This window comes from Tamandua tetradactyla, chromosome 9 (assembly GCF_023851605.1).
Source record: "Tamandua tetradactyla isolate mTamTet1 chromosome 9, mTamTet1.pri, whole genome shotgun sequence".
Taxonomy (NCBI): domain Eukaryota; kingdom Metazoa; phylum Chordata; class Mammalia; order Pilosa; family Myrmecophagidae; genus Tamandua; species Tamandua tetradactyla.
The window spans coordinates 75,248,177-75,258,303 of NC_135335.1; the positions used below are offsets into that span (position 1 = coordinate 75,248,177).

General features: G+C 33.4%; 1 pseudogene; it reads left to right on the forward strand.

Moving 5' to 3' along the window:
• The first annotated feature begins 339 nt into the window (after positions 1-339).
• Positions 340-452, forward strand: LOC143647483 (U6 spliceosomal RNA; annotated as a pseudogene).
• Positions 453-10,127: the final 9,675 nt, after the last annotated feature.

Below are 10,127 nucleotides of genomic sequence, written 5' to 3' on the forward strand. Positions count from 1 at the left end.
GAATAACGTTAAAAGAGAGTATTGCATGGGACCAGTATATAATTCATAATGAGAAATGGAATATTGGTGAATGAAGACATGCATGTTAGTTTATCTCCCTGCTAAGTAATTTCACTCTTTAAGAAATAAAGAAATGTACCAGAAATGCAAAGGACAAATTCACAGTATAGAGATACAATGTCAGAAGAATATACACAGCATTTATCCCTTAAAAGGTGAAGTAGCAAAATGTATACAAATATAACATATGAATAGCAAAATATTTAACATACCTTACGCAACGTATTTTGGGCACAGATGTGCACTAAAAATAAAACCTAAGTTTCCAGTGTTTGAAATGCTTATAACATTTGATCAAATATTAATCCATAAATGTTACAGAGAAGATTAGCATGGCCCCTGCACAAGGATGACACACAAATTCATGGTGTTTCATACTAAAACATATATATATATTAATCTATAACGAGAAAGTGAACAGATTTCAAGTAGTACAAATTTACAATTGATATGAACACAATTCACTGAAATTAGAAATGATTACACAAATATCATACTAGGCTTATTTAGCATTTTCCTAAAAATATCAATTAAATAAAAATATAAAGCTTTGAGTACCTACTATTTAGAAATTAAGAACAGCAAGAACTCAATACACAATAAGTTAAGAGATGATTGCATAAGTTTAAAAAGCTGGAAGAATGTATTCTGTTTTCAGCGAAAAAAGCTTGAAAATATATTAATTGGTTAAAGGAAAGAATGAACACAAAATCAAAGTTAATAAGATAGACAAGAGAATTACTAATATCAATTATCTATTTTTGAAAAGACTAAGAATAAACCAACAAACTCCTGATTTGAGCAACTTTCTAGAAAATTAAAATAGATTAGTTAAGAAATTTGATGAGATTTAACTATGGGTATTGACACATTAGAACATATGGAAAATTTAAGGATTGAAATAAACAAGTATCTATAGTGTAAAAATTGAAAGTAACAGAATGAAATTTAAGTTGAAAAATAACAAAGAAAGGCTACAATGTATCCCAGAGGATTAATAGTAGGACAAGAAACCAGCCCAGAAAACACAGAAATCAAGTGAAACTGAGAGGCAGGTTACACAGGCAAAGCCAAAACAGAAAGAGATTATTATGAGTTCCCTGGGGAAGCCATTGGACAACCACTATCAGTCACTCTTGTGTGTGTATGAATAGTCACTTCTTTTTCCATTACAAGTCATTCCTTCCGTATTCTGTGTCTAAGGCAGAGTTAGCAATAGACACACCTCAATCAATTTTCTGTAACTGATGATCCATGGCAGGGAGAGAGAATGGCCCACAAACCTCACCTTGTCTTCAGAGGAACAGGACAACATTTTATCTGAGTTCACATGCTGAACTGAAAGTGTGGAGATGACCTGGTGTACAACAGATGCCTAATCCTCTCCAACTATGTATTTGAATAGTCGACTTTATTAAGTTGTGACATCAATTAATTAACTAAATGAGAACCTACTATCTATATAATGAAATAAAGAAAGAAACAATGAAAAGGAAAATATTAAACAAGAATAATGTTTCCTTGTATATCTGCTTATGCGTAATTTCTTCTCAAAACTGTATGTCTTCTGAAACCAGTTGTGAATGTAATCAACATGAAATCCTGCTGCCTTGAATAATGTTCAAAAGGAAAGAAAAAAAGAAAGGAAAAGAATTATTTTAAGCATACACAGTTCTTATTTCTGCAGCCAGTTAGTGGGTTATAGCCTCAGCTTCCTGAATTGTTTTGGCCATTTTCCAATTATGCTAAAGTAAATAAATAAACATTTTTTTAAAAATAGGAAGCAAAAGAATCAAACAGAAAATTCTGCCTTCTGAAGAATGATGCAATAAGCTTCATAAATACTTTCAATAGGTTATTCATAATTCTAAAGCACAAGCTTCTCTGGGTAAAGAGGTACACATAAATCCTACAAAATATATGGACATTAGTCTGAGCTTTAGTGTTTTCACTCTAAAGTAAATTCTTTGAGCAGAAGAAATATTACTCACAAATATCTATGTTCTAATCTTCTTCCTGGGCAAACAGCCAATGTACATTTTCCATCGTCCCTTGAAGATAGGTGTGACGTGAGACTTGTTCTAGTTATTTCCACAGAAATCTAAGTGCAATTCTTCTAGGGGAAGATTCTAGAAAATATTATGCTTGCCTAATAAAAAAGGACCACATTTTCTGGAGCTAGTATTCTGCGTTCCTCCTTTCTTCCACATGGGCTTATATGCAGAAAAACTGGGCATTTTGAAACTTCATGGGCACAAATTCAAAGATGAAAATCAACATGTCAGTGATGGTAGGGCACAAAGAAATAGATATCACATGTCTGGGCCCCTAGTGGCCTCCTGGAGCTAATTTAAACCAACTGCTAATTTACTCCTGCATTTCCTTTTACGTAAGAATTCTTTGTTTGAACTTCTGTTAGTTGGATGATCTGTTACTTTTAGTTGAATGAAATGCTCCACCATTAAAATGAAATTTGATAAGGCTTTTATTACATGGATGGTTTTTCCAGCAGAAGTATATATTTGTCAAGGGAAGTTAATCCAAGTCTGGCATAAATGACTCTAATAGAGTCATTAATAATGAAGTTATTTTCTGCCTCTACCTCAGGAGAGAGTCTTTTAAATCAAATTACTACCCTGTGGATGGCTCATTCCTTCTTGCAAAATAAGGTATTGAAGGCTCTAGGGCAGAATCTATTGTTGACAGCTTGGCACATGACATTGACACTGGTTGGTCCAGTTGCACACACGTGCAGCCTTTATAGCTGCTGTAAAGGCCATGGTTTTCACGTGCCCTATAACAAGTTCAGTAATGTTTGGGGAAATAAAGTGGCATAGTGTTAGTATGCATCCTCTTTTTCAGCAAATTTATGACCTCTTATGCAGTCAGGTATTTTTAGTGAGCACTCCTGTGTGGTGCATATATTTTTAAGGCATCATTTGCTATAGGAAGTTCATTTGCATATCTTGCCCCTAAAACAAGATTGGCAATTTTCCAATCTTGTTCTTATCCCTCTCTGTAACTATCTTGGAATTTTTTCAGGAACTGATGCATATTCTTTTCCCATACGTCCTTGCAAGAATAATAGCTAATAAAATGTATCATTCATTCTGCATTCCATCAGCTGAAAGGATATTTCTTCACATTCCGCATAGCTTATTATGTCTATAGCATAATTAAAGGCAAGTTAAACAGCTGTTTTCACTGAATTAGGACCATTCAAATAAACTGGCTCCAGTCAATAAAGGAAGGATTTTAAATCACTCAGTAAATTTATTGAATCGGAAGAAATAATAAACATAAGTGTTGCCCTCAAAATCTAAAGATTTGGTGACAAATCGGGATCTTTTTGATTTTATGCTAAGGAAGTTATAAGATAAAATCAGTGCTTTCTTTCTCTGATTCTCCTTTCCACATATTCCCCTTCCAAATCACATCACCTAATCAGTTTCTCATAAACTGTGATTTTCTATATCATATTTATCGTCTCCTCTTCCCTGGTAGATTACATCGTCTCCCTGGGCTGTAATAACAATAAACATAAGGGTTTGCATCCATTATGAACAAGGGGAGATATGAAAGAGTTGCTTCTATTCAAATGTGCCCTTATTTTTTGTGCATGCTTTGTTTTGTATGTTTTCTGGATCAATAGTAACTAAAGTTAAAGAAAGCTCACACTGAGCCTGAGACCCTGTTCATCTAAATTTTGGAGCTTGGACTATGTATTCAGTCTCGCCATCTCACCCACAACTTTGGATCCTGAGGAATTTCATTGGGATGTTATTTTATTATGTGGACAGAAGTGAAGTTCACCCAAATAAGAACAAAGGCTAAATACTCAGAGCTTGCTATTGCAAGAAGTAGGCCACCACCACTTACATTTGGCAAAGACCCATGATCAGGCAGAGAAGTGGGAAAACAATAGTGGGAAAAAGGGAAGACATCAGTTATACCATGATTGGAAGCTGTTAGTATGAGGACGCTAGAAGTTGGTGTACAATCCGGGACTCCTACGTGATTGGTTAGGTTGAAAATCTAGTTGCACCTAAATTGGAAGTAGGGATGAAAATTAGGGATGCTATCAGTTATTTGTCAAGCTCTGGATATCTTTGGTCAATTTTTACAGGAATTATGGTTTAGCTTATTGGTGTGGTTGTTATAGATAGGGTATAGCTTCCTGAGCAAGTGGCTGTAGATATTGGTTCAGAGTTATATTTTTGTATATGTTCTGGCCATTGTCCATTTCTATATTCATTCTCTCACATCATTTTTTGCTCAAGTTTTCACACGCAGTTAAGTAGTGGCTACTTCTTGTTCTTCAGTTCCCATAACAGGATATCATGAATGGATCTAGCAGGGTGGCATCCAGTGAGTCATGAAACAACTAAAGATCCTGTAGATTCTCTTCTGGTACAGAGCTAAGCAGTTGACATCAATCTAGGGCAGGATAGTGAAGTGTACTGCTGTGCCTGCTTCCAATAGTTTGACTTACTTGGAGAAAGAAGAATATATTTTCCTGATTAATATCTCAATACCAGGTGACAGGGTCTGCATTTACTTATTCCAGTAAAGACCACATCTGGATCACCAGCTGAACTTGGAGTCAGCATATGATCAAGCACATTACAATTCACTGACATCTCCTAACCATGTGGTTAATGCAACAGAAAAACTGGCAGGTTAGAATGGGTTATGAAAGCAAAACCATAACACCTGCAACTTGCTATTCTTTCAGAGAACACTAACATGTGTCTTTGGGTTTTTTTTTTTGCTTTTTTTTTTTTTTTTTCATGGGCAGGCACCAGGAATGGAACCTGGGTCTCTGGCATGGCAGGTGAGAACTCTGCCACTAAGCCACCATTGCCCTGCCCTGTGTCATTTTTAATTGGGTGATTTTAGTTTCTAATTACCTTTCATACGGAAGAGGCATTCTATGGGTTTTCAACTGGCCCCTTCTTACTATGGCTCAGGAATCCAAATTCATATAAAATCTATTGAAGATATGTATTTCAATCGTATTCTGTAGAACTTATTTGCTAGTAATGGAAGGGACAGTCATATATTTCTATTTAATAGGCCTGCCTCTTATCAAAGTAAGTGACAATCAATATATTTCTGTCACTAACTGCTGTTTATAGAATCCTTCTCAACCACACTAAAACCTGTGAGATCATTTCAGAAGCATTTTTCCCCAATAGGTTTCCTTTTTAGAGAGAAAAACCTTTTTCAAAGAGTTTGGAGCTTTTTTCATTAAGGCATCTCTCAAGTGTTTTTGTTTGTTTGTTTGTTTTTTTAAGGAATATTGCTTATGTCCTCTTGGTTTATGAAGATTGGGGGTCAGCATTTTGTACATTTAAATTATGCTTCATGTTTTCATTTATCCCCAAGCGTGAGATTACATATTCTTCATTAATCTAAGGGATTTTTGGTATCTCATCTTCCTTTAGAAAGCAAACAAAATAGTAAAACAAATTCATCATATGGAGGATAGAATTTCTACTTTATCACTTTTAATATACTTCAGCATGATGTAAATATATGTTCTCTTCTCCTTAGTCAAGAACATCCCTTCCTATATTTATCAGAACTTGGAAAATAAATTTACAAAGTGCTGTAATTCTTCTTCTAAATCTTCCTCCACGTTTGTCTGGGTAATTGGCTTCACAAATCATGCTGAAATATGAGCCTTACTGTATGTCTAAAAACAATGAAGCGAATTCTTACAGATAACTCATTTTTCCACCAAGGTCTTGTTCTCATAACTTCAAGTATAAATTGGATTGTTACTACCTTCAGCCCCATATTTTTCAGACAAACAGTCTTATGTTCTTTTCTCTAAGTTTCTTCTCTCTAAACCACTTTATGTTTCTACATTCTGGTCCAGGCAAAATACTTTGTAAAACACAAAAAATGTTTATATCTTACTTAAACAGGAAAAGAATTTATCTGAAGCCTGCACATTCTTATTCCAGAACAAAGTTAATTTTTAATAGTATGGTGGAACACTGATTCTGAGTGAATCTATTTCTTAAACAAACATGTCAAAAAACATCAGTAAACTTCTGAAAATTCCAGAACCTTCCTTTAATTAGCTAGAAATTTAGTAAAGGAAACTCAGAGGCAAAAACTAAAACAGACAAATAATTTTCATCTTTAAATCGTTAAATTTGAGAATATTTGTCAGATTTGGTTAACTTTTCAGCTAGCATAAACTCCACTGGGCTAGAAAAGCTGAGGATAAAATTGCGTGACTTCTTAAAGTCATGTGGGAATGTCCAAGATGTAATCAGGACCTTAAATTGTTAGCATTTTCAATATAAAGAAACTATAATTCCTTCATACTCAGGTCACCAAAAAGGATTTGCCTAGTTCAAATTTTCTTGCAAAAAAAAAGGGGGAGGGGGGAACAATCCTGTGAGAATTCACACCCAGAGGCCAGTTCTCAGAAAGGTTACAGACCATATTCAAATTGAGTAGCCTGAAGAAAGTCAACCTTACATTTTACTTTATAGTAGCACCGGGTTCTTATAATGTTCCTTGCTTACTACCAGGGTGGAAAAAAAATGTAAATCATCTGAAATGTTTACTTGCACTCTAGAGATTCTAACAGATATAATTCCAAAAAATATGCCAGTTCAAAGAGGTTTGGGAAAAGAATGTGAAATAATAATTGAAAAAATTCATATATTGTATTTCTCAGACACAGACAAAAGCTTTAGTTACAAGTTTTTCAAATAAAAAGGAGATTATATGTGTAAAGAGCATGACTTACCCAAAATAAACGAACTTGAGAAAAGAATAAAATAGAATTTCAAGAAAGCAAATATTTTGAAATTAGAATTTACAAAATTCATGTGTAATTTAAGAGCAGATTATATACAATCAAATATTTACAGTAAAAAAGAATGAGAGAATGAGAATCTTGAAGAAATAATTTAGATGCAAACTCATAAATAAAATGAATACATGAAACATAGCTTGCTAGACACAGGTACTGGATGCAATTCTAGATGCAACTAAATTGGGCATCAGACAACAAAGAGAAAAAGTTTGAACAGAAGCAAATTGGAGAGCAATTACAAATTAACACTTTCTATAAATTAGAAGAGATTTAAATTCAAGGTGCCACATGAATCTTAAGCAAGAAAATTCCAAGAATATATACCTAAACTAAAGCACATCATCTTGACATTTCAGAACACGAAGAATAGAGAGTAGATTTTGAAAGTAGTCACTAGGAGAAGATGTTAACTTCAAAAAACAGAGTTGATTTCTCAAGACCACCTCTGAAAACATACAAAGTATATTTTATAATTATCTGTATATATAAATTCTTAAGAATCTAAAAATCAAGGTATCTAAGAGTAAAATTTTAAAACTTTAAAAAGGAAAGAAAAGATGTAACAGGTACATACCAAAAAAAACCCCACAAAATTCCTTTTAATGCAAAAAGGATTATTAAAGACGACAAGGATAACCATGTAATGACAAAAGGGTCAATTCACTACATATCTATAATAATGATTCCAAACATACAACCTTTATTTTGTATGAAGTATTTTCATTTCCTTTACTTGCACACACTAAAATTCTCTGTAGTTTGTTGTTTTAACAGAATAGGAATTAAAGGGAACTGACTAAGGAGAGGAGGAAGAAGGAAAAGGAGGAGACAGAAGACAAGAAGATTCTACTAGAGTTTCTCATTAAATAGATCATTTTCTTCTGAGAAATGCAAGTTACTTATTATATTGTTTAAATATTAGTCTGCTTCTATAAAACATCATTAGTAATAAAATAATTATTTATACATTTTTGGCATAATAGTTTTCTTTATAAATGAAGGAATAAAATTAATAATTTTTCTTTTTGTTAAACACAAATTTCTTTCCCCCATATTTCTCACTTCCTATATGACTTTCTAGTTTTGTTTATTCTTTATTTTGTCTTGCAATTTCTACAACTGGATAGTCTTCAACAAATTAATGCTGAGGTTTTCCATATAATTTTTAACAAGTATTTATTTCTAATTTTTATTCAAAAGCCAAAATGAACTTGAAATGTAAAGAGAGGTTCCAAATCAACAATGAATAATAGTAAATATTTTGTGAGCCACTTGGTAGTTTTTAACTTCTTAATAGCCACATTAAAAATGTTAAAATAGAAGTAAGATTAGTTGTGCTATTATATTTTATTTAATCTAATATAACCAAATACAATCATTTAAATCTGTAACCAATATACAAAAAATTACTGACATATTTTTACATTCTTTCCAAAAAAGTCTTCAAAACTTAGTGTGCATTTTACACTTGCAGAATGTGTTGGTTCAATTTTTCAGTGGCAAGTAGATACCATACCAAACTGAACATTAATTAGCATGGATTATGGGAAAATTTGAGCATTTTGATTCAACATGTGCAATTTAAATGCATATTTTAATGTACTATACTCTACGTTATAGATTGAGATGTCTCCCTGAAAAGAGATATGTTGAAGTCCTAATTCCTACTATCTCAGAATGGGACCTTATTTAGAAATAGGGATATTACTTCCAGAATGAGGCAAGTTAAAATGAGGTCATACTGAAAGTAGGATGGACCCTTAGTCCAATGTGCTTGGTGCCATCCTCAGGAGAGATTTGAACACAAACAGACATAAGAGAGAATACTATGTGAGGACTAAGGCAGAGAACATCATGAATTGTTCACAAGCCTCACCAGAAGGTAGAAGAGACATACAGAAGATATTCTTCCCTACAAGCTTTGAAGGAAAGCATGACATTTTGATTTGGGACCCATCCACAGAATAATGAAATTCCTGTTATTTTTAGCAACTGAGGTTTTTATTTGTTGTTGTTGTTGTTGTTGTTGTTTGCTGTTGTTGTTCAGCAGCCATAAGAAATTAAGATAACCTATCAAGGTAGCTTTTCATTTGTGTAAGGACCACCAGAACCCACCATGTATTCTTTCCTTGGGAATGATGGAAGAGGTCAAAGAAAGATCGTTTTTAACATCCCAGGGATAACGAAAGAAAATGACAACCAATAAAACCTTTTTTGCCTTTATTTATAATTTTTAAGTGTTGTTGAATTGTGCTTTCCTATTAGTTGAATAACAAAAGCACATAAAATAATGTAGTGATGTTGCATATTTATCCAATGGTAAAGCATTATTTTTATCATACATATATACTTACTGCTGTCTGCTAAACTATAAATGGAAAAAACCTACAGAGATAGGTAAGAAACATCTGATAAATATAAAACATTTGCAAAATGGCTTTGTAATCCTTTAGTTTGAGATAGATGGATGATAAGGTACAAAGATAGATAAAAAGAAATAGATAAATTTGTAGTAATTATTAAATGTGAAAAAATCATTAAGTAATGAATATGTACCTAACCTGTAATAAGAATTCATAAAACGATTGCATTTATTGTGATTATTATCATTAGGATGTCCTTAGGTGATCACCAGGCTTATACTGAGAGTGCAGTTATATTTTGCATTTTGAAGTTCTAAAAATCATATTATTAGTTTCATAGACCATGTTTTAAAAATAAAACCATTGGCATATTGTCTAATTTCTCCCAGTCTGTACTTCACAATATTGCCTTTCTATATCATAAGTACTTGTAAGACAACTGGTTTGATTTTCAATCTCACAATTTTATTTTCCTAGCTGCTAAAACAAATACCACACAACAGGTGGGCTTATTTATCGGCTCACAATTTCCAAGCTTTCTCCTCCCAGGGTCAGTATCTTCTGGCTGGCTGGCAATCTTGGGGCTCCTTTGCTTTTCAGTTACATAGTAATGTACACGGCAATGTCTTCTCCTTTTCCTTCTGGTTTCCACTAATTTCCACCTTCGTGCTTCACCTCTGGCTTTCTCTACATGTCCAATTTCCTTTATGAGGACTTCAGTCATCCTCATTCGGTCTGGACACATCGTAACTAATAACAACTGCAAAGGTCCTCTTTACAAATGGGCTCATACCCACAGGACCGGGGGTGGGATCTGAACATGCCTTTTGTGGGGACATAATTAACTTATATCTTGTCCCAGT